This window comes from Macaca mulatta, chromosome 3 (genome assembly GCF_049350105.2).
Source record: "Macaca mulatta isolate MMU2019108-1 chromosome 3, T2T-MMU8v2.0, whole genome shotgun sequence".
NCBI classification, from domain to species: Eukaryota; Metazoa; Chordata; class Mammalia; order Primates; family Cercopithecidae; genus Macaca; species Macaca mulatta.
The window spans coordinates 100,601,285-100,628,667 of NC_133408.1; the positions used below are offsets into that span (position 1 = coordinate 100,601,285).

The following is a 27,383-nucleotide window of genomic DNA, read 5'->3' on the forward strand; positions in this document are numbered from 1 at the left end:
TTAGCCCAAAAATATAAGCCTGAGTGAACTTACTAAAAAATAGATCATAGTAAGAACTTCTGTACATTAAACATATGAAGCCAAATTAAGCTTTTTAATTTAGATAAATATTAAATATAATTTGCCAGTCCTAACAATTAGAATTCAAAAATAATTTTGTTATGTGTGATAATATAATTATGGCAATTCTGTGTTTTTCTAAAGTCCTTATCAGTTAAAGATGCTAAACTAACTGTAAATGAAACGTCTTGATGTCTAAGATTTGCTTTAAAAACTCCAGGGGAAAAAAATAAATGTTAGAGGGGTAATAAAACAAGATTAGTAAAGTGTCAGTTCATTTTACTGTTCATTCTCCTTTGTGTATGTTTGAAAATTTCCGTAATAGGAAAACCAAAGCAAATAAAGAAATGAAACAGATTAGTAACACTCCACATAAGACCTACTGCAGCAGAAACACTGCATTTTAGAATATGAACAGTTTGTATCTTTAGAAGTGTTATAATTCAGGTAATGGTTGACAGAGTTACCGAAAGTTTTTCACATCCTCAGCTAAAAAACCTTTAGAATTATCTCCAAACTTCAGTCCGACAGGACACGCAAACATATGAAAGCAAAAAATGTCCAACATTCAAACAGTTTCCAATTATTCACACTGTGGCTCAAAGAAAGAAAAACTTAACAACTATCAACAGACCTCTGCTTCCAAAAAAATGTAATCAGCAATTTTTCTAGGAGGCAAAAGCAAAGGCCCCAGTCTATTAACTTGCACCATTGCAGGCATCCCTAGTTCCAGAATCCTTTACACCTGAGTGCCAAGACATTCCGCTCAGGTGTCACCCGCACCACTTTTACTTACTTCTTAGATTTTATAAGTTGGTTTCTAAAATGCTATGATCTTGGCCCACATATATTAGGGGAGAGGACATTTTTATCTTCTTCTGAAGGTTTATTTGGGACAAAATAAGCTTTAAAAAGACAGAAATGCATAAAGCCCAGATTTTACATATCCATTCCAAAAGAATACAATAAAGTCCCCAAAAGAAGTATACAAGGAGCATCGTTAGGATCTTCCATAATTATTTCAACATCATTAAAAAGGTTGAAACTCTGAATTCCAAAATTTTACTTTTGTTATGGAAAAGATATTTACTGGTTAATTCTACAAACATCGCTGCAGTGAGAACTACAAACAGCGGTCTACAATTTAAGAACTTGATGCGCCAGTCGCAGTGGCTCACGCCTGTAATCCCAGCACTTTGGGAGGCCGAGGCGGGCAGATCAGGAGGTCAGGAGTTCGACCCTAGCCTAACCAACATGGAGAAACCCCGTCTCTACTAAAAATACAAAAATTAGCCGGGCGTGGTGGCGCGCGCCTGTAATCGCAGCTACCCAGGAGGCTGAGGCAGGAGAATCGCTTGAACCTGGGAGGCGGAGGTTGCAGTGAGCCGAGATCGTGCCACTGCACTCCAGCCTGGGAGACAGAGCAAGACTCCGTCTCAAGGAAAAAAAAAAAAAAAGAACGTGATGGCTATAAAACAAAAAATACAGTAAGATGTTCTTTGAAGTTGAACAGCTTGAAAAATAAATAAAACTTTATTAGAAGTCGGCATCATCAAACAATACTTCAAGTTTACCCTTGAAAAGAACAGAACGAAGGAGAAAGGCTGTCCTCAGCTCCTTCTCTAAACCCGAAAAGCACTGAGGACAATCAACCCACTTTTAGTTTCTATTCAAATGATCTCTTTAAATCCTTTTGGAATTAAGCACCAAACTTGTAACTAGTAATTGTTCGTGCACAGCACGTAGAAATTTTAACATCAGCAGAATGCAGACAGTTGAACAATTAAGATTTTCCCATCTAAAGCCTGACATAATAGCAATTCATAACCACTGTGTGAAATCGGAAATCTAACACTGTACGTCTAAAGTCATATGCCAGTGTTGTCCAACAAAACTTTTACCAATAAGGTGTGTACACACACCCACACAAACGCATGCTAAGCTCTATTTTTTACTAATAAGGTGTACACGCGCACACTAAACTCTAGCCACAGATTCTCTAAGCGAGGAATGCAGGTCGGTCGGGACTAGTTCACACCTCGCGAACCTGCGGGGTGTGTTGGGGCGGGGTGGGGAAAGGATTCCAGGTGAAGCAGGAGATCAGCCGGAACAGCCAACTCCGCCCGCGGCCCTCAAAAGTAGGCGGCGCAGGGAGTCTCCGCCCCCTTCGCCACCGGCGACTCAAACCAAAACAGCTGGGTTTCTCTCCGCAGAGGCAAACCCCAGCGTCCTTCTCGGACGCGACCTACGTGTTTTCTCAGCTTACTGCGCCGGTAACACCCACAGGGACCTCAAAACAGTCATCCCAGAGTTGAGCCTTGGACACCAGAAGCTTTTCCTTCGGGGGTCGCCAGCGTCACTCGTCCCCAGCCAAAGGGCACCCGTCCCACACGCCTCCCCCAAATCGCGAAGACCTGTCCCGCGGGCCTCCCTCCGCGTGGGGCGGCCACCCGTTGCTATTCCAAAACTCTACGGCTGATCCGAGTCGCCCACACCCCCGTCACAATCGCAGTCCGGAAGGGAAGGTTTGTTCTCGGGAAGGAAAGCCTCGTCACCACTGAGACCTCTCCCGAGACCGGCCAGGCCCCTACAGTACAGGGGCAGAGGGGTGTAGCACGAGCCCTAAAAGAGATGCAGCTGGGGTCCGACCCGCACAAGGTGCTGGGGTGGACCGGGGAGGCGCCTTACCCAGTGGAAAGACTCCCGGACCAAGGGAGAAAGTTACACAGGCTTCCGATCCTGATCCGCCATCAGCCGCTGAACCTCTTCCGCCACCACCGCCTACCCCCAAAGACCGGCTACACCTACCCTCACAGCCGACAGTAGGCCTTGCGTCACTTCCGCCCACGGGGCGGTCTCTTCCGCCTCCTGGAGGGTTCGCCCCGCCGCTCCGCGACGACACGCCCCCAGCCTACTGCGCCGCGGGACGCGAAGCTGGACCCAGGCGTGCCTCCTCTCGCAGGCCGAATGGTTCTCTCCTTCGTTCGTCTTTGCCATTTTCGCTCAGCAAGTTAATCGCAGAAAAACAATGCGTCTGGATTTACATTCTGATTGTATGTTATTATTTTGACATACGAAATGGGGAAACACACCAGAGATTTAAGTAACTCAACCGCGATGTGGAAAGGGCAGCTCAGAGGTCCATGAACAGTACCGTGTCCCTGCCTGCGTCTCAGTCGGCCTAAACTAACCCACCGATTTTATAGATAAGGAAATAGCCAGAGAAGCAAGGGAGTTACCACACGGCTAGGGCTGCAAACACCTAAACTCCAGGATTGTCTCTCAACTCCTGGCCCAGTCCTGTGCTTTTTTGACTACGAAGTTTTGTTCACTGAAAGCTCCTAGGAGCCTTTCAGTTCTAATGCCGTCTGATTCTATTTGTTCTCGCTCCAGCAGAGAGGCCTCTTTTCTACCCGCATTTTTGTGAGTTACCGGCTTTTGTTAGCCATATCATTTTCCGTGTGTGAATTTTGTCCCGCGTTCTGTTATTTCTAAAATCACTTTTGCCTTTTGTATGTATTGCCTTCCTATATTAGACATTCAGTTTGAATCCTAACTTCACAGAAGCCAGTGTGTCCCATTCGAATTCATCATATTCGTCTGTTGCCATAAAACCCTGATAAAACTTGCAATAGCACCTGAAAGGTACGTAAATTAGATCGCGTTAAATGTTGAAGCACATTCTAAATACAGAACATTCAAAATTATCTTTCATATACTTTCATCTTTACTTCCAGTTATTTCAGAAGACATTAGCTTTGATAATACAGGTTCTCAGTATTTACAGACTGATTTCTTTCCTATGTATTGACATTTTTTAACTTGATCTTGTGCTGGGTAGTATACTTGATCATAGAATTTCAGAAGAACCTTAACAGGTCATTTAGTCCCAGTCTCCTTATTTTATGGATGAAGAAAACGGTGTGAATAATCAACTTAAGTTATCACTCGCGTTACTGGTAGCAGCCTTCTGGTAGTAGAAATAACTGTGTCCCTTAAGAAATGTAAACATAGCAGTGAACTTTATAAGCACAATTTGTCAGAGATGTCACTCCTTGTATGTTTAAATCATATTCCTATTCACATGTAATAAATTTTTAATGACCACTAATTTTCAGTTAATGAAATCAGAAAAACAGTATGCTTAATAAAAACCACAATTGAAAGTCTTTTTGGGGGGGCGTGGGGAACGGAGTTTCACTCTTGTTGCTTAGGCTGGAGTGCCGTGGCGCAATCTCAGCTCACTGCAACCTCGGCTCCCGGGTTCAAGCGATTCTCGGGCCTCAGCCTCCCAAGTAGCTGGGATTACAGGCGCCAGCCACCACGCCCGGCTAATTTTTGTATTTTTAGTAGAGACGGGGTTTTGCTGTGTTAGTCAGGCTAGTCTCGAAAGACATTTTCACAGGTATTTTTTACTTTGTTATTCTTAATAATTTCTTGAATTTTTAGACCTTATTTTCCCCAGGAAGGTATTTGTTCTGGAATTTTAACTTGCTTCACTCATTTTAATAATGATCCTTTAATTTTTACACCACATTTTTCCCACCAAGATACATAGATACTCTCTTAGTATTTAACTGAATTTCTGGGTTTAGTGGGGGGGGGTTGGGTTTTTTGTTTGTTTGTTTGTTTGTTTTTTGAGATAGAGGCTCACTCTGTCACCCAGGGTGTAGTGCAGTGGCATGATCTCGGCTCACTGCAACCTCCACCTCCCAGGTTCGAGCAATTCTCCTGCCTCAGCCTCCCCAGTGGCTAGGATTACAGGCGCACACCACCACTCTGGGCTAATTTTTATATCTTTAGTAGAGACAGGGTTTCTCCATGTTGGCCAGGCTGGTCTCGAACTCCTGACCTCAGGTGATCCACCTGCCTCAGCCTCCCAAAGTGCTGGGATTACAAGCACGAGTGACTGCACCCGGCTTTAATTGAATTTCTTAAAGTTAGCCTATTATGTGTATGGCAGTGGACTACGGCTAGAAGAGATATGGATTCACTTCCTTTAAGTGAAATCTTTCTGCCAGAGGGATTTCAGAATTCAGAATTTTTCAGACTTTAGAGAGGTGTGTTTTATGTGACATTTCTCACTATCTGGGGCAGCACCCACAGTCAACTTTTTTTTCCAAAACAATTATGAATATCACACTAAGATAAATGAGGTGTATAGTCTCACTTCAGATCAAGTTTTTCAGGTCAGGTTCTGCCACTTTGCCCTTGGGTTCAGGTCAAGTTTTAATGACAAATGAGTCAGGTCAAACAGGTTTTGCCACCAAATGTTAAGAAAACATTTGATTTTCAGAGGTTTTTTTGTTTTTTTTTTTTTTTGAGACGGGGTCTCTGCCCTCTGCCCTGTCACCCAGGCTGGAGGGCAGTGGCAAGATCTCGTCTCACTGCAACCTCTGCCTCCCAGGTTCAAGCGATTCTCCTTCTGGGATTACAGGCGTGAGCCACCACACCCGGCCAATTTTCAGAGCTTTTCAGATTTCAAAATGGTAAATAAGGGATTGCAGACCTATTGAGAGAATTATTGGAAAGTAAATCAGTGAGTAACCCATGATTTTTCTGGAACAACTACAATTTCAAGTAGTTTGTAGGCAGTTGTCCTGTGTTTTGATTGGGAAAATATGCTGACTATATTTAAAAGACAGTGTTCTTTCATTAGAGGAACTTATGATAGCAAAAGGAAGAAAAGAAATGAGCCCATGAAAATGTAGGTAACTAAAGTGTAAATAAATGAATAAGAAGACAGATATTTAGAGATGAGAGAAAGTACAGGCTAGTGTTAGCAGTACACTTCTCATGGGAGAGGCAGGCCTGGACTGTTAAAGTGAGGTATGATTTTGATGAGGAGATATAGGGGGAGGACTTTCCAGTCAGGATTTAAGAGCTTGGACAAAGGAATCAGGAAGAAAATTGTTAACCAAAAATAATTTCCTCCAAAGTTCATGCATTCACCATTGTGTCATGTTGCTTCTTACTAAGAGCGTTTTGTTCATTTACTATGTGCTCTGGGAAAAACAAGGAATCAAGCATGGTTTCTTCCCTGAAACTGCTTAAAATCAGGTCAAGATATTACAGGATGGTATAGATAACTGTTAAATTTGCAGGAAATGGACTCTGAGAAATAAAGTAGAAAGATATACAGAATAATTTTGAAATTAGCTAGACTTTGTAAAAGAGATTGGGTTCTAAACTTCAAAAGACTGATAAGATTTGAAAAGATGAAGAAAAGGCTTACATAGTGAGAATAATATAATTTAAAAGGCACGGATGGGACAATTAGATAGCAAAACAAGGATTGAAAATTTTTGAAAAAGTTCAAATAGACATATTTTATTAGAAACATTACAGGTTTTAAAAGCCAGGCAAATGAGTTGTTCTCCTTTCTTAGAACAATGGTTTACATTAGAATTTGTATTAAAGATACCTTTTGCTATAAATGATTCTTAATTTAAAAAAAAAAAAAAAAAACCCTTTGTAAACCTTTGTTTTAGAAAGAGAGCTTTTTTTTTTTTTTTTTTTTTTTTTTTTTTTTTTTTTTTTAAAGACAGAGTCTCATTCTGTCACCCAGGCTGGAGTGCAGTGGCGCAATCTTGGCTCACTGCAACCTCCGCCTCCCAGGTTCAAGCGATTCTCCTGCCTCAGCCTCCTGGGTAGCTGCGATTACAGGCGCGCGCCACCACGCCCGGCTAATTTTTGTATTTTTAGTAGAGATGGGGCTTCACCATGTTGGCCAGGATGATCTCAATCTAAAAAGAGAGGCTTTAAAAATGAGATTTGAATAATGGTAGGCTTTGGATAGGCAAAGAAAGAGAGGATTCCAAACACTCTAAAATAGGGTTATTTTCTCTTTCCCTATCTATTAGATTTTATTGATGTACTCATTGCTCGTTTCCCAACCATTACCTACCTAGATGCTTGTAAAACACCTTTGCTCCTTTGAGGTATACACTGTTGTGTTATGCTCCGTCTTCTCTCCCTGTGGCTGTCATCTTCTGATCTCCAAGTCACTGTTCCTCATTCAGTGAAGACTGTCACCTAGTGCACAGTCTCCTTCTCCATTCTAAGCCATTCATTGTCTACTTGGATGAAATTAAAATGAAAAGGCCAACATCCCAGCATTTTAATTTCCTGAATCCCCCATCTCAAGTACTCCACTCCGCTCCAGATAGCTATTTCTGTGGTCACACCTTGGCCCTTGTCATCATCTTGAAAAGCAAGCCTCCTACTCTTTGACCACAACCTCCTATTCTTCTAACTTGCTCATTCAGATATGCCCAGCAGAACTATTTTTCAAACTCATCAGCATCTCAGTCCATTTCTTCTTTTAATGCTTCCCTCAGTATCCAACTTAGAGTCCATAGGCTATAATTTCATTAACATGACTTCCAACACCATAAATTCCCTTGACTTCCTATCTTGCACATTAAAGAAAATTTCCTATAACAAATGCGTCACGGACTTTGTGGTCATCACATGCTTTACACTAAAGTTTACGTCTGGAAATACTAAGCAGAAACTTTGAAGTTAAAATAGAGTGTTTTGGGAAGTTTCTTGCACTATCAAAAAGAGAAACTGTAATTTATTATACTAAGAAACAGAGCCTGCAGAGGTTTATATTTCAGAAAGACCTTTGCCCCATTGGCTCCTAACAGTGTTCTTTGTTCCTTGTGCAACTGAAAGGTCACTAGAATGTAAATATTCTCTAACCTCTCTTCCTCATCTTACTGAGAAGAGTAATAGCCAGCAAAGTACTTTGAATTTTTAAGGTACTTATGTCAACAAGATTCTTCCTTCCCAGTGTTTCTTATTAAATACCTGTATTTTGTGAGTCACTGTGTATCAATGATAATTGAAGTTAATAAAAATTATTTTAAGGAAATGTTATTAAGATAATCTTCAAATGTTTAATTTTAACCAAGGCTAAATCAAAGTTTTAGGCTCAAATATGTTTTTATTTCACAGATCTCAACACCTCCCACCTTCTCAGGAACTCTACATCATCTCTTTTTTATATTCAAGACCCCCATCTCCACGAGATCTTTTCCGTTGTCTTTTCCGTTGCATTTCTAGCAAGATGCAGAGGGCAGATTTCTAGCAAGTTCCAGATGGTAGATTTCTGGCAAGTTCCAGAAGGTGAGTTTCCAGTAAGTTTCACCAGCTCAGCAACACAAGGACTTCTCTGTGAGACTTCTCTGTGGGACTTTATTCAGGGACCCACAGCCGTGCCCTCTCCAGGGCCTAGATGTCAGCCCTGAGAGGTGATCTTGCTTGGACACTCTATCTCAGTCCTAGGGGTGGTGTCTCTCCTTATATCAGCCATTCTTATATTTTTTAGAGTTCCTTTTACTCCCATTAGCCTTGTGACTCCAATCTCCTGTTATAGTTAATAATTCTTTATATTAGACTTTCCTTGTTCATATCACCTATGTGGTTTTTCTCTGCTATTTGGACCCAGACTGACAAACCACTCCACTGCTTCATTTAGCTTCATAGGTAGAGCCTGTCTTGTTTATTTTTCTTTCTTCCCCTGAAGTAATTGCTCAGAGTTCATTCGGTTCCAACCAAGTAGGGTTGCTGCCAAAATGTAGGTCTTTGTTGTACTGCAATTTTCTACTGCTACTTGATGTTAATTATGATGCATAGGGGCTAGAATTTCTTCAGTAAGGTATAGTTTAGGTTGCAGAATTCAATGAATGATGATTTATTGCCATTTAGCATTGGGTTTAATAGATGAAAGAAATGCCTTTATTCTCACAAGAGACCATGGCTAGGCTGATCCTGCCATGAGGACAAAAGGAAACATGAAATTATTACTAAGTACTTAGGCTGAGCATCTTTAGAAAGTAATTTGTAATATATTTTATTAGTTAATTGTGAAAATTGGCTTCTGAGGTTACGTAGTGTGATATAGCAAGTTCTAAGACAAGCTGTGAGTAGACAAAATTCCCCTTCCTGAATCTTTCTTTTTCTATACTTTTTCCTCTTTTTCAGGTACCCTTCACAGGTTTAACAGCCCCACCCCTCGGGCACCAAGCAGTCTTATCCAGGGGGAAAAAAAAAAAACTGATTCTCAGTAATAATCTCTGTGCCTACGAGAAACTTAGTGCAAGTCTTAGGATCTCAAAAAAGGACCTACGAGCATAAAGTAATGAGTCTGTCAAGCGAGGTTTCCATGCATGGGGGGAGGATCTCTTTAAGTAAGGAACCTTCCTTGTGCTTCTTTAAGCACAGTTGCTATCATTCTGGAAGAAGCTCCTTTTAACCCATATCTTCTTCCAACTAGCATCCTATTTTTTTTCTTTCCTTCCCAGCTGAACTTCTTAAGAATCAATCTATATGATGTGATAATATATTTGAGATATTAACCTATTTTTCTTGGTATTTTCCCCTTCTATAGCTTGCCACTTTCCCAACCTTCACCCATAGATATATTGCCTTGAAGAAAGGACGTAGAAGGAAAATCTTTCTGGCTTTTGTTTCCAGATTCTCGAACCCCACAAATGGGGAGAGGATTCAGGCTGCAGAGAAATGGCTTGAGGAGAAGCCAAGGGCAGGGGTATGTAGGTGGAGGGAGAACAGCCAGCATTTTCCTCCCCCTCAACTCTAGAAACAGATTTCTCTGGGCCAGAGAGGATGGGAGGGTACCTCTAGGTGGACAAAAGCACACAGCCCGTTTAACCTTCCTAGGTCTCCAAGACATCCCCTACCCTATCTTAGTACAGAGCAATATTTCAAAATCCTGACAAAACTAGAATGGAGCGGGGCGGTGCGCGGGGCTGGGCGGTGGCTGGGGCGCGTGCTCTCGCGCGGTCGCTGGCTCTGCGCCCTCCCGGGCCAGTGTGCTGAGGCCTCCGTGTCGCCGCTGCCGCCCGCGCCTAGCCTGCCGCGGCACTCCCGGCTGCTTGGCCTCGCCATGCCGGTGGACCTCAGCAAGTGGTCCAGGCCCTAGAGCCTGCAAGAAGTGGATGAGCAGACGCAGCACCCGCTGTATGTCACCTACGCCGGGGGCGGCGGTGGACAAGCTGGGCAAAGTGCTGACGCCCACCCAGGTTAAGAATAGACCCACCAGCATTTGGTGGGATGGTATTGATTCAGGGAAGCTCTACACCTTGGTCCTGACAGACCCGGCTGCTCCCAGCAGAAAGGATCCCAAATACAGGGAATGGCATCATTTCCTGGCGGTCAACATTAAGGGCAGTGACATCAGCAGTGGCACAGTCCTCTCCGATTATGTGGGCTCAGGGCCTCCCAAGGGCACAGGCCTCCACTACTATGTCTGGCTGTTTTACAAGCAGGCCAGGCAGCTAAAGTGTGACGAGCCCCCTCAGCAACCGATCTGGAAACCAACGTGACAAATTCAAGGTGGCGTCCTTCCATAAAAAGTACCAGCTCGGGACCCCGGTGGCCGGCACATGTTACCAGGCCGAGTGGGACGACTATGTGCCCAAACTGTACGAGCAGCTGTCTGGGAAGTAGGGGGTTAGCTTGGGGACCTCAACTGTCCTGGAGGACCCAAGCCCTGTTTCCCAGTTCAGTGTTGCATGTATAATAGATTTCTCCTCTTCCTGCCCACCTTGGCACAGACGACACCTGACCAGTCAGATGGTGGTTGAGGGTGACTTTTCCTGCTGCCTGACCTTTATAATTTTACTCACTCTGATTTATGTTTTGATCAAATTTGAACTTCATTTTGGGGGATATTTTGGTACTGTGATGGGGTCATCAAATTGTTAATCTGAAAATAGCAACCCGGAATGTAAAAAAGAAAAAATCAGGTGGGAAAAAGACCAGGTCTACAGTGATAGAGCAAAGCATTGAAGAATCTTTAAGGGAGGTTTAAAAAGAAAAAAAAAAAGATTGGTTGCCTCTGCCTTTGTGAACCTGAGTCCAGAATGGTACACAATGTGTTTTTATGGTGATGTCGCTCACCTAGACAAGCAGAGGCTGGCATTGAAGCGGACCCCCAACACGGTGCATCTCAGATGCCTCAACAGGCATCAGCATGTTGCTGTGACCCCTTTAAAGAGCAGTCCTGGAAGAGGCAGGAGGGAGAGTGGCTTTGCTGCTGTTGGGACGTGGCCATGGAGACCGGCAGCAGCGCTCGCTGACAGCTTAGGAGGAATCCTTACATCTTTGTCTGTTAAATTGATTGTTCTTCATGGGAGTCAGAAAAGCTGGTCTGGAGTTGCTGAATGTTGTATTAATTGTGCTGTTTGCTTATAGTTGAATAAAAATGGAAACCTGAATGAAAACGAAAAAACTAGAATGGAGACTCAAAACAGAAATTGAATTGGTGGAATATATTAAAACATACTTCTTTACAAGCTTGAGTTGTGGGCTAAAATTCATACTGCTACATGTTCATTAATCTTGCATTCCTCACCCCATAAAATGTGCTCAGGCTGGGCATGATGGCTCACGCCTGTAATCCCAGCACTTCGGGAGGCTGAGGCAGGCAGATCATCGGAGGTCAGGAGTTCGAGACCAGCCTGGCCAACATGGTGAAACCCTGTCTCTACTAACAATACAAAAATTAGCCGGGCGTGGTGGCGGGTACCCATAGTCCCAGCTACTCAGGAGGCTGAGGCAAGAGAATCGCTTGAACCTGGGAGGCGGAGGTTACAGTGAGCCAAGATCGTGCCACTGCACTCCAGCCTGGGTGACAAGAGCAAGACTCTATCTCAAAAAAAAAAAAAAAAGTGTGCTCAACCCCCACCAGTCCACTGAAAGTTACCATGATAAGGTCATCAATGACCCTCATTTCCCAACCTACTTTTCAGTTCTCAGACCTTATTCCACAAACTTTTCAACCAAGAAGTTCTAATGATAGAATTGTTCACTCCTTCCTGCTTAAAACTTTTTCCTTATCCCCTTTGGGATACAATTGCATCCTGGTCTTCCTTTTATTTCTTTGAATATGCCTTCTCAATTTCATTTGTGGGCTTCTCATTTTGCAGTTGCTCCCATAAGTACTAATCTTCCTCAGAGTCCAGCCATCAGTCCCTTCAGGTTTAAATTATTTCCGATTATGATTACATATTTTCAATTGCCAAATATACTAATGTATTTATTAATAACTACCAGATCTACCAAATCTCTATCTCCAGCCCGGGCTTTTCTCCTGACATCAACCCTACATCTAATAGATATCCACTTACATGTCACACAAACATCCTAAACCCCAGCTTTTTTTTTTTTTTTTTTTTTTTTTTTGAGACGGAGTCTCTCTCTGTCGCCAGGCTGGAGTGCAATGGCACAATCTCGGCTCACTCAACCTCCGCCTCGCGGGTTCAAGTGATTCTTCTGCCTCAGCCTCCCAAGTAGCTGGGACTACAGGTGCATGCCACCACACCCAGCTAACTTTTGTATTCTTAATAGAGACGAGGTTTCACCGTGTTGACCAGGATGGTCTCGATCTCTTGACCTCGTGATCCGCTGGCCTTGGCCTCCCAAAGTGCTGGGATTACAGGCATGAGCAACCGTGCCTGGCCCCCTTTTTTTTTTTTTTTTTTTTAAAGAGACAGAGTCTTGCTTTTTCACAGGCTGGAAGGCAGTGGCACCATCACGGCTCACTGCAGCCTCGACCTCCTGGACTCAAGCAATCTTCCCATCTCAGCCTCCTGAAGATCTGGGATGATAGGCATGTACCACCACACCTGACTAATTTTTCATTTTTTGTAGAGACAATGTCTTGCTATGTTGCCCAGGCTGGTCTCAAACTCCTAGCCTCAAACGATCCCCTCGCCTTGGCCTCCCAAAGTGCTGGTATTGCAGGCATGAGCCACCATGCCCAGCCCCACATTTCTAAAAGCGAATTTGCCATCTTTCTCTCACCTCACCCCCCTTCACCTGTATTCCTTTTCTGTACCAATCAAGGTCCTGGCAGGAAATGGATGACACACTCTGTAAGTCATTGATGAGAGTTTAATGATGGGACCCTTTAAGAATCCTATAAAGTTTCTCTCTAGGAGCAACAACAGAGAGGAGCAACAACAGAGAGGAAGCTGTTATCCCCCAACTAGGTCAGGGAAGCATTTGAGACCTGGGCATGGAGGAAGGGCTCTCTGACAGAAGCTGTGGCCTCTCTCTGATCTCTTGCTAATACCAGTCATTGGCCAAACCCAACCTGAAACCAGAGATAAAAGGAGTCCAGGGATTTGGTCTCTTGAGGTCAGCTCCTTGGGGCAGAAAGAGTGAGGTAATGAGTGGAGAATAGTTCTGTTGGGGCAAATGGACAATCACCAGCCTATCTCCTCAATGAATGGCAACACCAAGGACCCAGTCTTGCTTGCCAGGAACCTGGGAACTTGTCTCAACTCTTCGCTCTTACTTACTCCACTATATGCAATCAGTCACCAAATCCTGTCTATGTTGCATTCTGAATGTTTGTCACCTTTATCTCCTCCTTGCCATTCCCTACCAGTGTTCCCAGCTCAGGTCCTGATCTCTTTTCACCTTGATAAGTGCACGCATTTCTTATCTAGTCTCTCAGCTTCTAGCATCAAACCATCCCTTTACCATCCCTTCACACTGCTGCTAAAGTTTCTTTCCAAAAGGCTAAGATCTAAGTGCTTTAATGACAAGACCATTCTTTTCTCCCAAATTTCTTTTTCTTTTTTTTTTTTTAGTTTTTAAATGACAAAAGTCATATACCATAACTCCCAAGGAAAGCCAAGCTGAACTGAAGTGTATTAAATATAATGTAAAATCTTCTAAAGAGGTAACCGTTGTTAATAATTTTGTTATGTTTTTCCAGATACATTTTTTTTAATTTTTAATTTTGAAATAATTAGACTTACAGGTAGTGGCAAAAAAAAAAAAAAAAAAAGTAAAGGGAGTGTGCTGTACCCTTCACCCAGTATCTGAGTTGAATTGTGTGCCCCAAAAAGATATGCTTGAGTCCTAATCCCAGGAACCGATGAATATCACCTTATCATTTCAGATATAATCAAGTTGAAATGAGGTCATACTGGATTAGGGTGGGCCCCAATCCGGTGGCTGGCGTTCTTGTAAGAAGAGGGATATTTGGACATAGGTACACAGAGAATCAGAGAACACCACGTGACAACAGAGGCAGACATTGAAGTACTATATGTACAAGCACAGGAACACCAGGGATTTGAAAGAAACCACTAGAAACTGGGGAAGAAGCCAGAAGCAATCCTCCTGTAGACTCTTCAGAGAGCGCGGACCTGCCAGTACCTTGATTTCAGACTTCTAGCCTGCAGAACTAAGAGAGAACAAATTCCTATTATTTTGAGCTATCCAGTTTGTGATAATTTATTACAGCAGCCCTAGGAAACTAATACACTCGGCTTGCCCCATGGTAATATTTAGTATAACTATAGTACAATATCAAAGTAAGGGAATTGACATTAGTACCATACTGTTAACTAGACCACAGGCCCTGTGCAGATTTCACCTCTGACTGATTTTTTTTTTTTAAGAAGGCTTAAAATTTTTTTTATTATTATTATTATACTTTAAGTTCTAGGGTACATGTGGATAACGTGCAGGTTTGTTACATATGTATACTTGTGCCATGTTGGTGTGCTGCACCCTCTGATTTTTTAATCACACAAGTGCGTACACACACACACACGTCTCTTGCTTTTTAAATTATTTGTTCTCAGTTTACATAAAGTTTAACCATTAGTAACATGACAAAGGAATTTTTTTTCATAAAGAGCACCTTCGAATAAAAAAAAAGACTAACCAATGGAAAAATGGATTAAAATACGTAAACAAGCAATTCATAGAAGGAAAATTATAAACAGTCAATGAACGTGTGAAAAGATGCTGAGCTACACTAATGATCAGGGAAACATAAATTAAAATCACAATGAAATGCTTTTCACCATTAAATTGGTACAAATGTAGAGACGTAACAGAAGGAGACCCTCATACTCAGAGAGGTGAGATGTAAATTGGTACAAAATTTTTTAGAGGACAATTTAGCAATATACATAAAATTTAAGATGTTTGTACTATTTGACCAGCAACTGCACTTCCAGGACTCTTGGAAATACTTACACATATGCAGAAAAATATTTAATAGGACTTATTACTTTGAATAGGGAAAACTTAGACAAGCTAAATGTTGACTAACGGGGGAATGGTTAGATTAATTGTGATATGCCCATAATATGTAGCCATTAAAAGAATGAAGTAGACAATCACATATTGTAAGTGAATAAGGAAAATAATAAACAATAGGTATTGGAGAGGCTATGTTTAAAGAGTGTATGTTCTATCTGAATTCACAATCCTGGCTCCACCACTTACTAGTTCTGGAAACCTGTATAGTTTAAATATTTAGTTAACCTTCGGTTTTCTTATAGGACAATTAGAGTGATAATGTTAGTACCCGTATCAGAGGATTGTGTTGTCAGCCGTAAATATGTTAGTTTACATAAGCAGTATTTCAAAATGGTATCCGGTACACAGATATTATTCAGTAAATGTTAGCTACTACCATTATTATTGTTTATATAAAATACATTTTTTACCAGTATCTTATATATCTATATGTATTTATATCTATCTGTATATATGGAAAGATACATGTAAAATTGTGATGACTTCTGGAAAGGGGTATAACTCTTTTTTCATATGTCTCCTATGTGTCTGTGAAGGAGTGTAACTTTCATCTTCAATAATACATACCTCTGGGCTGGGCGCGGTGGCTCACGCCAGCACTTTGGGAGGCCACGGCGGGTGGATCACGAGGTCAGGAAATCGAGACCATCCTTCCTAACACGGTGAAACCCCGTCTCTCCTAAAAATACAAAAAAATTAGCCGGGCGTAGTGGCAGGCAACCGTAGTCCCGCTACTTGGGAGACTGAGGCGGGAGAATGGCGTCAACCCGGGAGTCGGAGCTTGCAGTGATCCGAGATCACGCCACTGCACTCCAGCCTGGGCGACAGAGCGAGACTCTGTCTCAAAAAAAAAATGATAATAATTAATACATACTTCTGTAGTTGACCTTTGTTATTGTTCTTGGCCAATCAACATCTTAACCACCTTGCTTTAGGGAATCCCACACCTTATGAGGCAGATTTTGTATTCCATTATAAATACTGAAAAGGTAAGAAATGTGTTTTTCATACTCCCTTGTTATCAGGGCCTGGGCTCCACCAGTTAGCTGCATATAGAATTCATTCTGGCCCAGGAGAGGCAGCAGCTCGGTGGAAACTATCGGGTCTCCAGAGGGAGACATGACAGTAATTGTAGCATCAGTTTTAGCAGAACCAGCTGTGTGGACGGTGGGGGAAAGGTGAGTAGTTCTTGGAAGGACTGGTCCCCCATATTATGATTTTCAAGCCTTCCCAGAGGATCTGTGAGCTGTCCACTACCGGTTCAGTAAAAACTGTTTTCCTGATAAGCCGGAGTTCCTTTCTTTACTAGACACTAAAAACACTGATTTTTGAAATGAAAAGCCTCCCTAACTTTTTATTATGAATAATTTCAAACATATAGAAAAGTTAAGTCTGGGTGCAGTGTCTCATGCCTGTAATCCCAATACTTTGGGAGGCTGAGGCAGGCAGATCACCTGAAGTCAGGGGTTCGAGACCAGCCCAGCCAACATGGTGAAACCTTGTCTCTACTAAAAATACAAAAATTAGCCAGGCGTGGTGGGATGTGCCTGTAATCCCAGCTACTCGGAAGGCTGAGTCAGGAGAATCTCTTGAACCCAGGAGGTAGAGTTCAGTGAGCAGAGATAGCGCTACTGCAGTCCAGCCTGGGCAACAGAGTGAGACTCTGTCTCAAAAGAAAAAAAAAAGTTAAAAGAATAGTAAAATGAATAACTGCATATCATCCATCCAGATTCAACAATTGGTAATATTTTTATATATTTGCCTTATATGTATGCTTTCTGAACATTTGAGAAAGTTGCAAACACCCAGGAAAATGAACAATAATTTCATAATATCTTTCTATAAATCAGCCATATTCAGAGTTCACCAAATGTCCGAAGAATGCCTTTTGTACCTATTTCTTTTCAAGCCAAGTTCCAGTAAAATACATTTTATTTGGTTATGTCTGTTCGGTGTCTTGTAAATAAAAAATGTAATTAAAAAAGGGCAATATATGGGTTTTGATCTTTATTGTTTCTACCTAGTGACTGAGTAGATAAATATGGGAACTAACAGTTACTTATTATTAATCAAATGCCAGGCTTATGTGAGGCGATGGGCATAGCAATATGAATAGGACAAGGTCCCTAACCTCAAGGATATAGTCCTTCTGTGTTCCTCCAAATGCACACAATTTATCTGCCTTACTTTTGCCCAGCTTAAGGAACAGAAACGGACAGGGGATATTAGAGTTAATCATTTTCTTGACCTAGAGCCACAGTATGGAGTAGGAGAGCTGAGCAAGGCTGGATGTACACGTCTAAGGAGTTATCTATCATTCACTTCTTTACACATCTAAGGAGTTATCTATCCTCTTTCTTTTTTTTTTCTCCCTCTCTCTCTCTCTCCCTCCCTCGCTCCCTCCCTCCCTCCTTCCCTCTCTTTTTTTGGCTGGAGTACAGTGGCAGGATTTCAGCTCACTGCAACCTCCGCCTCCTGGATTCAAGTGATTCTCCTGCCTCAGCCTTTCAAGTAGCTGGGATCACAGACGTGAGCCACCACACCCGGCTAATTTTTGTATTTTTAGTAGAGACGGAGTGCCGCCATGTTGGCCAGGCTGGTCTGGAACTCCTGGCCTCAAGTGATTCGCCCAGCTCAGCCTCCCAAAGTGCTGGGATTACAAGTGTGAGCCACCGAGGCTGGCTCATCCACTACTTTCAAACGCCCATACAAATTAATGGCCATCAGGGACTGTCAAAGGCTGATTCCAGTCTAACTGTCCAGCCACATCTCTCACCACTTCCTCTTACAGAACTCAAACTAGACCCACAACTTCTAGAATATATTTCATGTTTTCCCATCCCTACATCGTACTGAATTACTTCCCCCCATCTGTATCTTCAAACTCCTATCTACACTGCAAGGCCCAAGATATATGCCACAAGCTTAGTGAAAATGCTCTAGAATCTACTTCTAACTAGAAGAAAGCTTTCCTTCTTTTGTACTCTAGCTTGTATATCTCTTATTTTGCTTATAAGTTTTATTTTATATTATCATATTGTGCTTTTACCCTAAGTAACTCATTGAAGGGAAGAACTTTATTTTAGTACTTATACTACTCATCACGTAGTACGTGTTCAGTTTTTGTGTATTTGATTATAACTAATCATACAACTTTGAAAGTAATTGGAGAGTAACTTTGGCAAAACACCAGCCATTAAAAAGAATTCTAAAGAAAATGAGATTCAAATGGCTGATTCTGTATACCAGGCCCTCTTCACCTTAAACATGACTTTCTCAGGAAGGCCTTCTGAGATGTTCCCAAACTAAGGCATATTTCCATTATAATCTTTCAGCACCACATACTTTTCTTTATTCACATTTCATAATTATATGCCTTTTTGGGGCCAGGCATGGTGGCTCACACCTGTAATCCCAGCACTTTGGGAGGCCGAGGCAGGTGGATCACAAGGTCAGAAGTTTGAGAACAATCTGGCCAATATGGTGAAAGCCCAGCTCTACTAAAAATAAAAAAATTAGCCGAGCGTGGTGGCGGGCATCTGTATTTCCCAGCTACTTGGGAGGCTGAGGCAGGAGAATCAATCACTTGAACCCAGGAGACAGGTTGCATTGAGCCAAGATCATGCCACTGCACTCCAGCTTGGACAATAGAGCAAGACTCCATCTCAAAATTTAAAAAAAATTTTAAAAAATTTCTTTGGTGATTATTTCATTAATATATTTAGCATTAGACAGAAGATTCTGTGAGGTAAAGAGTCATATTTGGTTTTGTCCATCATTGTGGCCCCAGAACCAAAGTGAACAGCATCTCACAGTATTATTTTCAAATATTTAATAAATATTTGTTGAATAAATTAGTGAATAAATAAATGGATATTGTATAATCATGGAGCCCAAGAATCAAATGTTTATAAAGGAAAATACTAATGACTATGTAAGAAATAGTCCCAGCAGCGTGACCAGACCCTTAAGCTACAAAAGGACACGTACATCATGCTGTGTGCAGTGTCATTCTTTATTGATGATCATAAGTTTTAAAAATTACATGTGGGCCGGGCACAGTGGCTCATGCCTGTAATCCCAGCACTCTGGGAGGCCAAGGTGGGCAGATTGCCTCGCCTCGGGAGTTCAAGACCATCCCAGGCAACATGGTGGAACGCCATCTCTACTAAAATGCAAAAAATTAGTCAGGCACGGTGGCGTGCGCCTGTAATCCCAGCTACTCAGGAGGCTGAGGCAGGAGAATCACTTGAGCCTGGGAGGCAGAGGTTGCAGTGAGCTGAGATCACGCCACTGCACTCCAGCCTGGGAGACAGAGAGAGACTCCGTCTCAAAAAAAAAAAAAAAAAAAAAAATTAAAAAGTTACATGTGAATTAATATAATAGAAAATCATTTTAATGTCTATTTTTTTAAACCCACTGCTACATATTCTAAGAATAGTAGGCAGTTTTTTAAAAATGCTTTTCCTGGCCAGATGCTGTGGCTCAGGCCTGTAATCCCTACACTTTAAGAGGCCAAAGCAGGAGGATTGTTTTGAGCCTAGGAGTTTGAAACTAGCCTTGGCAACATAGTGAGACCCTGTCTCTACAAAAAAATTAAAAATTAGCTGGGCAGGCCGGGCACAGTAGTTCATGCCTGTAATCCCAGCCCTTTGGGAAGCCGAGACAGGCGGATCACCTGAGGTCAGGAGTTTCGAGACCAGCCTGGCCAACATGGTGAAACCTTGTCTCTACTAATAATACAAAAATTAGCCGGGCATGGTAGCGTGTGCCTGTAATCCCAGTTACTCAGGAGGCTGAGGCAGGAGAATCGCTTGAACCCGGGAGGTGGAGGCTGCAGTGAGCCAATTCGCACCATTGAACTCCAGCCTGGGCAACAGAGTGAGACTCTGTCTAAAAAAAAAAAAAAATTAGCTGGGCATGGTGCACATGACCGTAGTCCCAGCTATTCAGGAGGCTGAGGTGGGAGGATTGCTTGAGTCCAGGAGTCCCAGGCTTCAGTGAGCTATGGTCATGCCACTGCACTCCAGTCTGGGCAACAGTGCAAGACTTTGACTCTAAAGAAAAAAAAAATTTTTCCATATATATGTATTTGAATATGTGTATACTGTTACTAGATACATATATAATATGTATGTATTATATATCATGTATTATGCACATATATGTTTACATATTATATATATGCACATGGCCTTCTTCAATTGGTTTATTCAAAGTTTTTTTTTAATTTGCAAGAAAATGATCTTGTAGGCCAGAGTAATTATTAACACTGTGTGTAATTTGAAGAAAGTAAAATGGAGATATAGCAATTTTCTGATTCATGGGATAAAGACATTCAGTTGACAATATAAGCCAAAAACGTAAAGGTATCTAGATTACCAGTTTATTTACATTGATCATATTTTCTGGATAATTTATAAATCTTCATTTTCATTGTGGGGAGAGTAAGCATAGATTTTTATTCTCTAAAATTTATCATTAAAAAGAATGAATAAATTCCTTTTCAACGTACTTTTAAAACTCTTCAAAACAGTCTGACACCTTAAACTCCAGTACAACTACTGTCTTTGGCACAAGCTAAGATCACATGGTGTTAACATTTCTTATTAAGGAAAAAGTCCCTCTGTATGTTTTCTATTTTCATTTCTGACACTTAATTAGAATTAATAGTTACCCCATTTATAGATTGCAAGAGCTGCCAGGGCTCCTGAAACTGTACTAGAAAGATGGATGAAATTTGTGACTTTTCTCACATGAGACCGAATGAGATCAGACACATTAATTCTACACATGTAGCTGAGAATGTGTGTGCCTCCACGTCTGTGGCAAAGAAGCTCAGTGAACTTAAGGCGTGATCTTTGGCAGCTTTATGCAGCGTGATGTGCATGAAGAAAAATGTTTATAAAAGAACACATTTGAATCCTTGGTACCTCTCGGTGTGATCACTACATTGTCAAACAGTAAAGGAATGTATAAGCACAAATAAATTATGCATTCCCTGAATGAAGTCTGCTCCCTGGTGTGTAATTACTGGATGTGTACTTGGGAGTTCCAAGTTTGAGCAAGTGTTTCATTTCTCACTTAAGGGATTCAGCACACCTCCTGGCACCCACCATACAGTAAACAACAGCATCCAGATGCCAAAACACACTCCTGCCAGCAGCCAGCAGATGGCTGTGTGGATGGCAGACAGGATGCCCTCACACACTGCTCCATCCTGCTGACTGGCTTGTTTTATTTATTTATTTGATACCTACAAAACAAGTCACGTAGTTAATTTCTGAGCTTTGAAGTGTTATAATAAAATAAGCAGCCATTAACACACCACCCAAACTTAAGAAGAATGACAAATTATCTATTTTTTTCACCTACCTACATATGTTTCTCTCCTTTACCTCACAGAATCTTCTCATTTTTCTGCTGCCTTTTCAGAGGTAATTGAAATCTTGATTTGTTTGCATTTGTTCTTCCTATATTTTAAAACACGGTTTTAGTAGATAGATATAATATAAATACACAGATATTTAAACTTTGCACTGTTTCATCTTCCTTGTTTTGTGCTTTATAAAAACAACATATTTAAAATAGTCTTCTGCAACTTGATTTTGTTCACCCAAGGGTATGTTTTCAAGATTCATCTATATTGTTGCTGGTAGCTGTAGCTCACACATTCATTTTCACTGCTGTATAAAATTCTGTTGTTTGACAATAGCGTGGTTTATGAATTCATTCCACTGTGAAAAGAACTACAAAGTATTGTTGTTGTTTGCTGTTATGAATGGTGCTGCCATGAAAGTCTCCTGTAAAGAGGTACAAGAGTTCTCCAGGAATAAGGCCTAGGAGTGGAATTATTGAGTCTTAGAATATGCAGAAGTTCAATTTTACAAGACAGTGCCAAGCTTTTCCAAAGTGATTTTATCAACTCACATTCTCACCAGTGATATGTAAGAGTTCCTGTTAGTCCACATCCTCACCAACACTTGATATAGTCAGCCTTTCTTTTTACTGATCTAGTAAGTATAAAATAGTCTCTCAGTTGGGGTCATTCCTGAGCTATTTTCATGTTGCCTAACTCTGACCATATTCCAAGCCATCGAAGACCTGTGGATCTAGAAAAAATAAAGAAAGTAGAGAGAGGTAGAAAGTATCATGTTGAGCCATAGACACACAGAAATTGATCTGAAATTGAGTCAATCCCTGCAAAAGCATTTTCGGTGAGACCCAAGGTTATACAACATGTATATTGATACCTTAAATTAATATATATATTTTTGTTTCTTCCATGTGCCAGTTAGTTTTCTAGGTCCAAGGATATCACAGTGCATGAAACAGACAAGGTCCTTGCCCTTGTGATGGGGACAATAAAGAAATAGATTTAGGATATAATATCAGAAAGTGAAGGTCAGTTTTGGGGCCAGATAGGCCAGTGCTCAAATTCATTCTCCACACCACACCAGACACTTGACTTCTCTGAGCCTCTTTCATCTTTTATAAAAAACAGTTATCATCTTGCAGGGCTATTGTGAGAATTAGGAGCTGGTATATAAAGATTAGTATTCTCTCCTGTCTGGGGCAAGAGGATCCAAGGATCTCAAGGATGGGGCAATAGCATCTTCTATATTGCTCCTCCTGGAGCTGGACCCACAGGACGACACTTCTCATGAATGTTGACAGAATCCTGTGCACCTCTGCCAACCAGCACTGGCCCGTTCATTGCATCCTCATAACTACTGATCACCTTCTCCCACTTCCTTCTCCCACTTCCTTCTCCCACTTCCTTTCTTGATTCCAATCCTGCTTTTTTTCCCTCTCTGTGAAGCTGTAAGCTTTGGTATTGAGCTATGTTCTTTCCAGCCACACCATCCTCCTTGCTATCTTTCGGATGTTGTAGATAACCTTATTTACATATTGATTTTTAACAAACCAACTAGTAAAAATATATATAAGTCAATCTGGGAAAGTTGAACACTAGTTAATATTCAATGATATTAAGGAATTATTGACAATTTTTGAAGTATGACAGTGATGTGGTATGTCAAAGAAAAGTGCTACTATCTTTAGGAATACATATTGAATTTTTTTGGATGATATTATATGATGTCTTGATTTGCTTTAAAATAATCCAGTGGGAGTGTTGATTAATTGGTTGGCAGTATAGCAGCAGATTAATGAATACATGCAGTTTGTTATACAATTCTGTCTACTTTTGTATTGTTTAAATTTTTCCATAATAAAAAGTAAGAAAAAATGATGCAAATATGCTTCTGCCTTAGGACCTATGCACATGCTGTCACCTCTGCCAGGAATATCGTTCTTTCAGGTCGCCACGTAGTGTGCTTCCTTAATTTATTCTGGCCTCTGCTCAAATGTCACCTCTTAAGAGGGGCCTTCTCTGACTACCTTATGCAAAACAGCATCCCTCTTATCCTGTTTATTTTTCTAGTCCTTCAGCCTACTTACTTACTCTTTTTTCTAGTCCTTTATCCTGCTTTTTTAAAAATAATACTCTTCATTAACTCACATTTGTCATCTTTGCGATTGTAAAAATTATAGGCTTCATTTGGAGAGGGACTTAGTTTGTTTTATTCACTGCAATGTCTCCATGCCTTGAACAGTGTGCTCACGTAAGAGAAACTCAAAAAATATTATTTAAAAAAATAGGCCTGGCACAATGGCTCATGCCTATAATCCCAACACTTTGGGAGGCCAAGGCAGGCGGATCACCTGAGGCCAGGAGTTCCACACCAGCCTGGCCGACATGGCGAAACCCTGTCTCTACTAAAAATGCAAAAATTAGCTGGGCATGGTGGTGCACACCTGTAATGCCAGCTGCTCAGCGACTGAGGCACGAGAATCACTCGAACCCAGGAGGCGGAGGTTTCAGTGAGCCAGGATTGTGCCTCTACACTCCTGCCTGGGTGACAGTGAGATTCCATCTCAAAAAAAAAAAAAAAAAAAAAGTGTATATATATATATAAAATTTAAATAAATGAATGTACATGTTATACAGCTCAGAGTCCTCATCAAAGCCAAATCAGTAAACCTGCTATATTGAGTTACTCTATCTGCCACCAATTGATTATCTGTCCAGAGTCTGACTCATGCATTTAGGGATGGGAGAAAACACTTTGCAAATGCCAAGGCCCTATATAGTTTAGTTACCATTATTTCCAGTCCAGTTTGAAGAGACTAAAAGAATTGTCAGATTACTACACCGAGGTCAGCAGTGTAGTAATGTCTCAGAAAAGCTTCCATTTTAGAACAGGCTCTTCTTGAGGTCACTGCCTAGAAACAAATGTACTGTAGCTAACTTAACCCTTAGAAACGTAGAACATTGGCTGGGGGTGGTGGCTCACGCCTGTAATCCCAGCACTTTGGGAGGCCGAGGAGGGCAGATCACTTAAGGTCAGGGGTTCAAGACCAGCCTGGCCAACATGGTGAAACCCCGTTTCTACAAAAATACAAAAATTAGCTGGGCGTGGCGGCAGGTGCCTGTAGTCTCAGCTACTCAGGAGGCTGAGGCAGAAGAATCGCTTGAACCCGGAGGCAGAGGTTGCAATGAGCCGAGATCGCACCAATCTCCTCCAGCCTTGGTGACAGAGTGAGACTCCATCTCAAAAAAAAAAAAAAAAGAAAGAAAAGAAACATAGACCATCATATTATTCCACAATTGAACTCTGGCTTCTCCATTTCCTGGACATAATGGAACTGCCCCTGTCCTTTGAAAAACATAATTTTGGATTGCATTTCCAATAGTACTGAATTTACTCTGAGCTCCTTACCGCAGTAGACTGATCCTTTTCTGTACCATTGTGCACATTAACACAAGACTGACCAGGCCTCTGCCCATGGAACCAAGGAAATCACGGTCCTGTCTTCATTCAGCAAACCAAAGGGACTTGAAGGACACATGCCTCTCATTCTCCCTCCTTACCTTCCCTGCTCTGTTTAATGTGATATCAGTCATTTCTGGACACTCTTGCCAGATCTTGACTTCTGGGACTTTGGTTCTGCTCCTGATATTCCCCACACCTGTTTCAAGGAGTTACTAGTAAAGACAGCTACTGAGTTAGAAGGCTTTAGAGCTGACCATTCCACAGAGACTTGCCCACAGGTAGAAGGTAAACAGCTCCAACAAAACTTCAGTGTTTTTTAATGAAGCAACAAATTTTGAAAATCACGAGTTTATGTAAGGATTTCAGATTTAGTGTATTTTACTTCAGACAAACATACTTCTCCAAGATTCTATGAACAATCATATTGTAGGCATTACACATAACACATATGTAGCATACGTGTATGATATCAAAGACCTTTCTTATCTGAACTATACTCATAATGGAATGTTACATAATTGCTGTAATAATGCATAAAAGGAGAATACTATTTTAATATGAGAAATTCTTAAGCATACTAAAGTTTGTATAAATAGTGCTAAATAAGCATTTTCAAAATGTTTGCTTTAATATCTGCCTTCAAGGAGATTTTTCTGCTTAGAAAAGACCGAGTAGACCCACTATTAGTTTCCCACATTTTGTAAATCCGACTAATACGGACTGTGGCTCTTTTCACATATAAATTTTTATGGAAAAGAGCCTGGAATTCTGGGAAGGGCCACTCCCATGCAGTAATGATGCCTTATTTTCAATAGTTTCCATGAGACAGGAAGCCTAGAACAAAAATACAGATAACATGACCGACTTCTGCCTCATGCAAAGGTGAGGCCAGGAGGAGACAATGCAAGAACTGAGCAAGGAAGCAGAAATATTCACCATAGTGAGCCTTGGGGGAGGCTAGGAGTGCTTTTAAGCTCCTTCTAAGAATAAAATGTCACACCTCACATTAAAATGAAATCATTTTTCACAGACTTTGTATGGAGAGGACTTTCCCTTTGTCTAACAACTAGTTTCTAAAATGAATTCTGAGCTTGGGGGACAGCCAGTGATGAAGAAATATTGATCACTGGAGGACAGGAGGAGAAAACTCATGGAAGGATAGCTGGTTAGTAAATAGTTCATCGTCATCAAGATGTATGATATAGAAGTCTATTTTGTGCTTCACTACCCTAGCCTAGACGAATTCATGAAATTATATGTATATTATAGTTAATTTATCATGAAATATTTCAGACTTTCAAAAAAGCATAAAGAATAATAAATGCCAGGCATAGTGGCTCACACCTGTAGTCCCAGCACTTTGAGAGGTTGAGGCAGGCAGATCACTGGAGCCCAGGAGTTCGAGACCGGCCTGGGCAACATGACGAAACCCTATCTCTACAAAAAATACAAAAATTAGCTGGATGTAGTGACATGCGCCTATAGTCCCAGCTACTCAGGAGGCTGAGGTGGGAGGATCACCTGAGCCAGGGAGGTTGAGGCTGAAATGAGCCATGATCATGCCACTGCATTCCAGTCTGGGTGAAAGAGTGAGACACTGTGAAAGAAAGAAAGAAGAAAGAAAGAGAGAAAGGGAGAAAGGGAGGAAGGGAGGGAAGGAAAAGGGGAGGGGAAACTAAGGGAAGGGAGGGGAAGGGAAGAGGAGGGGAGGGGAGGGGAGGGGAGAAAACAAAGAATAATAAATTCTCATTTACCCTTAATCCCCCTTAAAAATAAAACCTTATCAAAACTTTATCAATATTGACTTTATCAATCAAGCTCTCAGAGTATTGATTTATTGATAAAGAAGGGCTCTGTGTACTCCCAGAGATTGCATTCCCCTCCATATAGGGGTAACTAATATTCTGAATTAAGTGTTTATCATCCCACATATTTCTTGAAAATTATATTTCATGCCAACTCTGTGGAAGTTATTAACATACTCTTTCAATTCTAAAGCTCTAGGGCACTTTTTAAATTGTGCTAAAAATATCTTTCATTGCTATAATAAGTTTATATTAAAAATATTTTTAGCATAACATGAAGCTTTCCACCATACATTATTTTAAATGAGTCAACTAATTGGTAGTAAATATCCCAAGTCAAATAATAGTTGCAAGTAATCTGGGGACTCTGTGGATTAAATTTATGGTTTTCATTCTACCTTATTTTAAACTGAAAAAAAAAAAATCAGTCATTCAAAAGTAGAAGGAACCCTTGATTACCTGGAGCTTGGCCAATGCTCATGGCATATCTAATCAATGGACAGTAGCCAGAATGAAACATTTTAAAGGGGCTAATGACTAAACAGTGTACTCTGTACTCTTTAAGGGGAGCAAAATTCCC

The 27,383-nt window shown here is 41.2% G+C and overlaps 1 protein-coding gene and 1 pseudogene across 23 annotated transcripts in view; one reads left to right on the forward strand and one right to left on the reverse strand.

The window, feature by feature from the left end:
• TAX1BP1 (Tax1 binding protein 1) overlaps window positions 1-2,893 on the reverse strand; it is a 91,433-nt gene extending 88,540 nt beyond the window's left edge. For 22 of the 23 annotated variants that reach the window (XM_077994741.1, XM_077994740.1, XM_077994735.1 and 19 more), the window contains exon 1: window positions 2,749-2,893. The gene's annotated coding sequence lies outside the window, so the exon portion shown is untranslated. 23 annotated transcript variants of the gene reach the window in all.
• A 6,949-nt stretch (window positions 2,894-9,842) lies between these two features.
• On the forward strand, window positions 9,843-11,320 carry LOC698234 (phosphatidylethanolamine-binding protein 1 pseudogene; annotated as a pseudogene).
• Window positions 11,321-27,383: the final 16,063 nt, after the last annotated feature.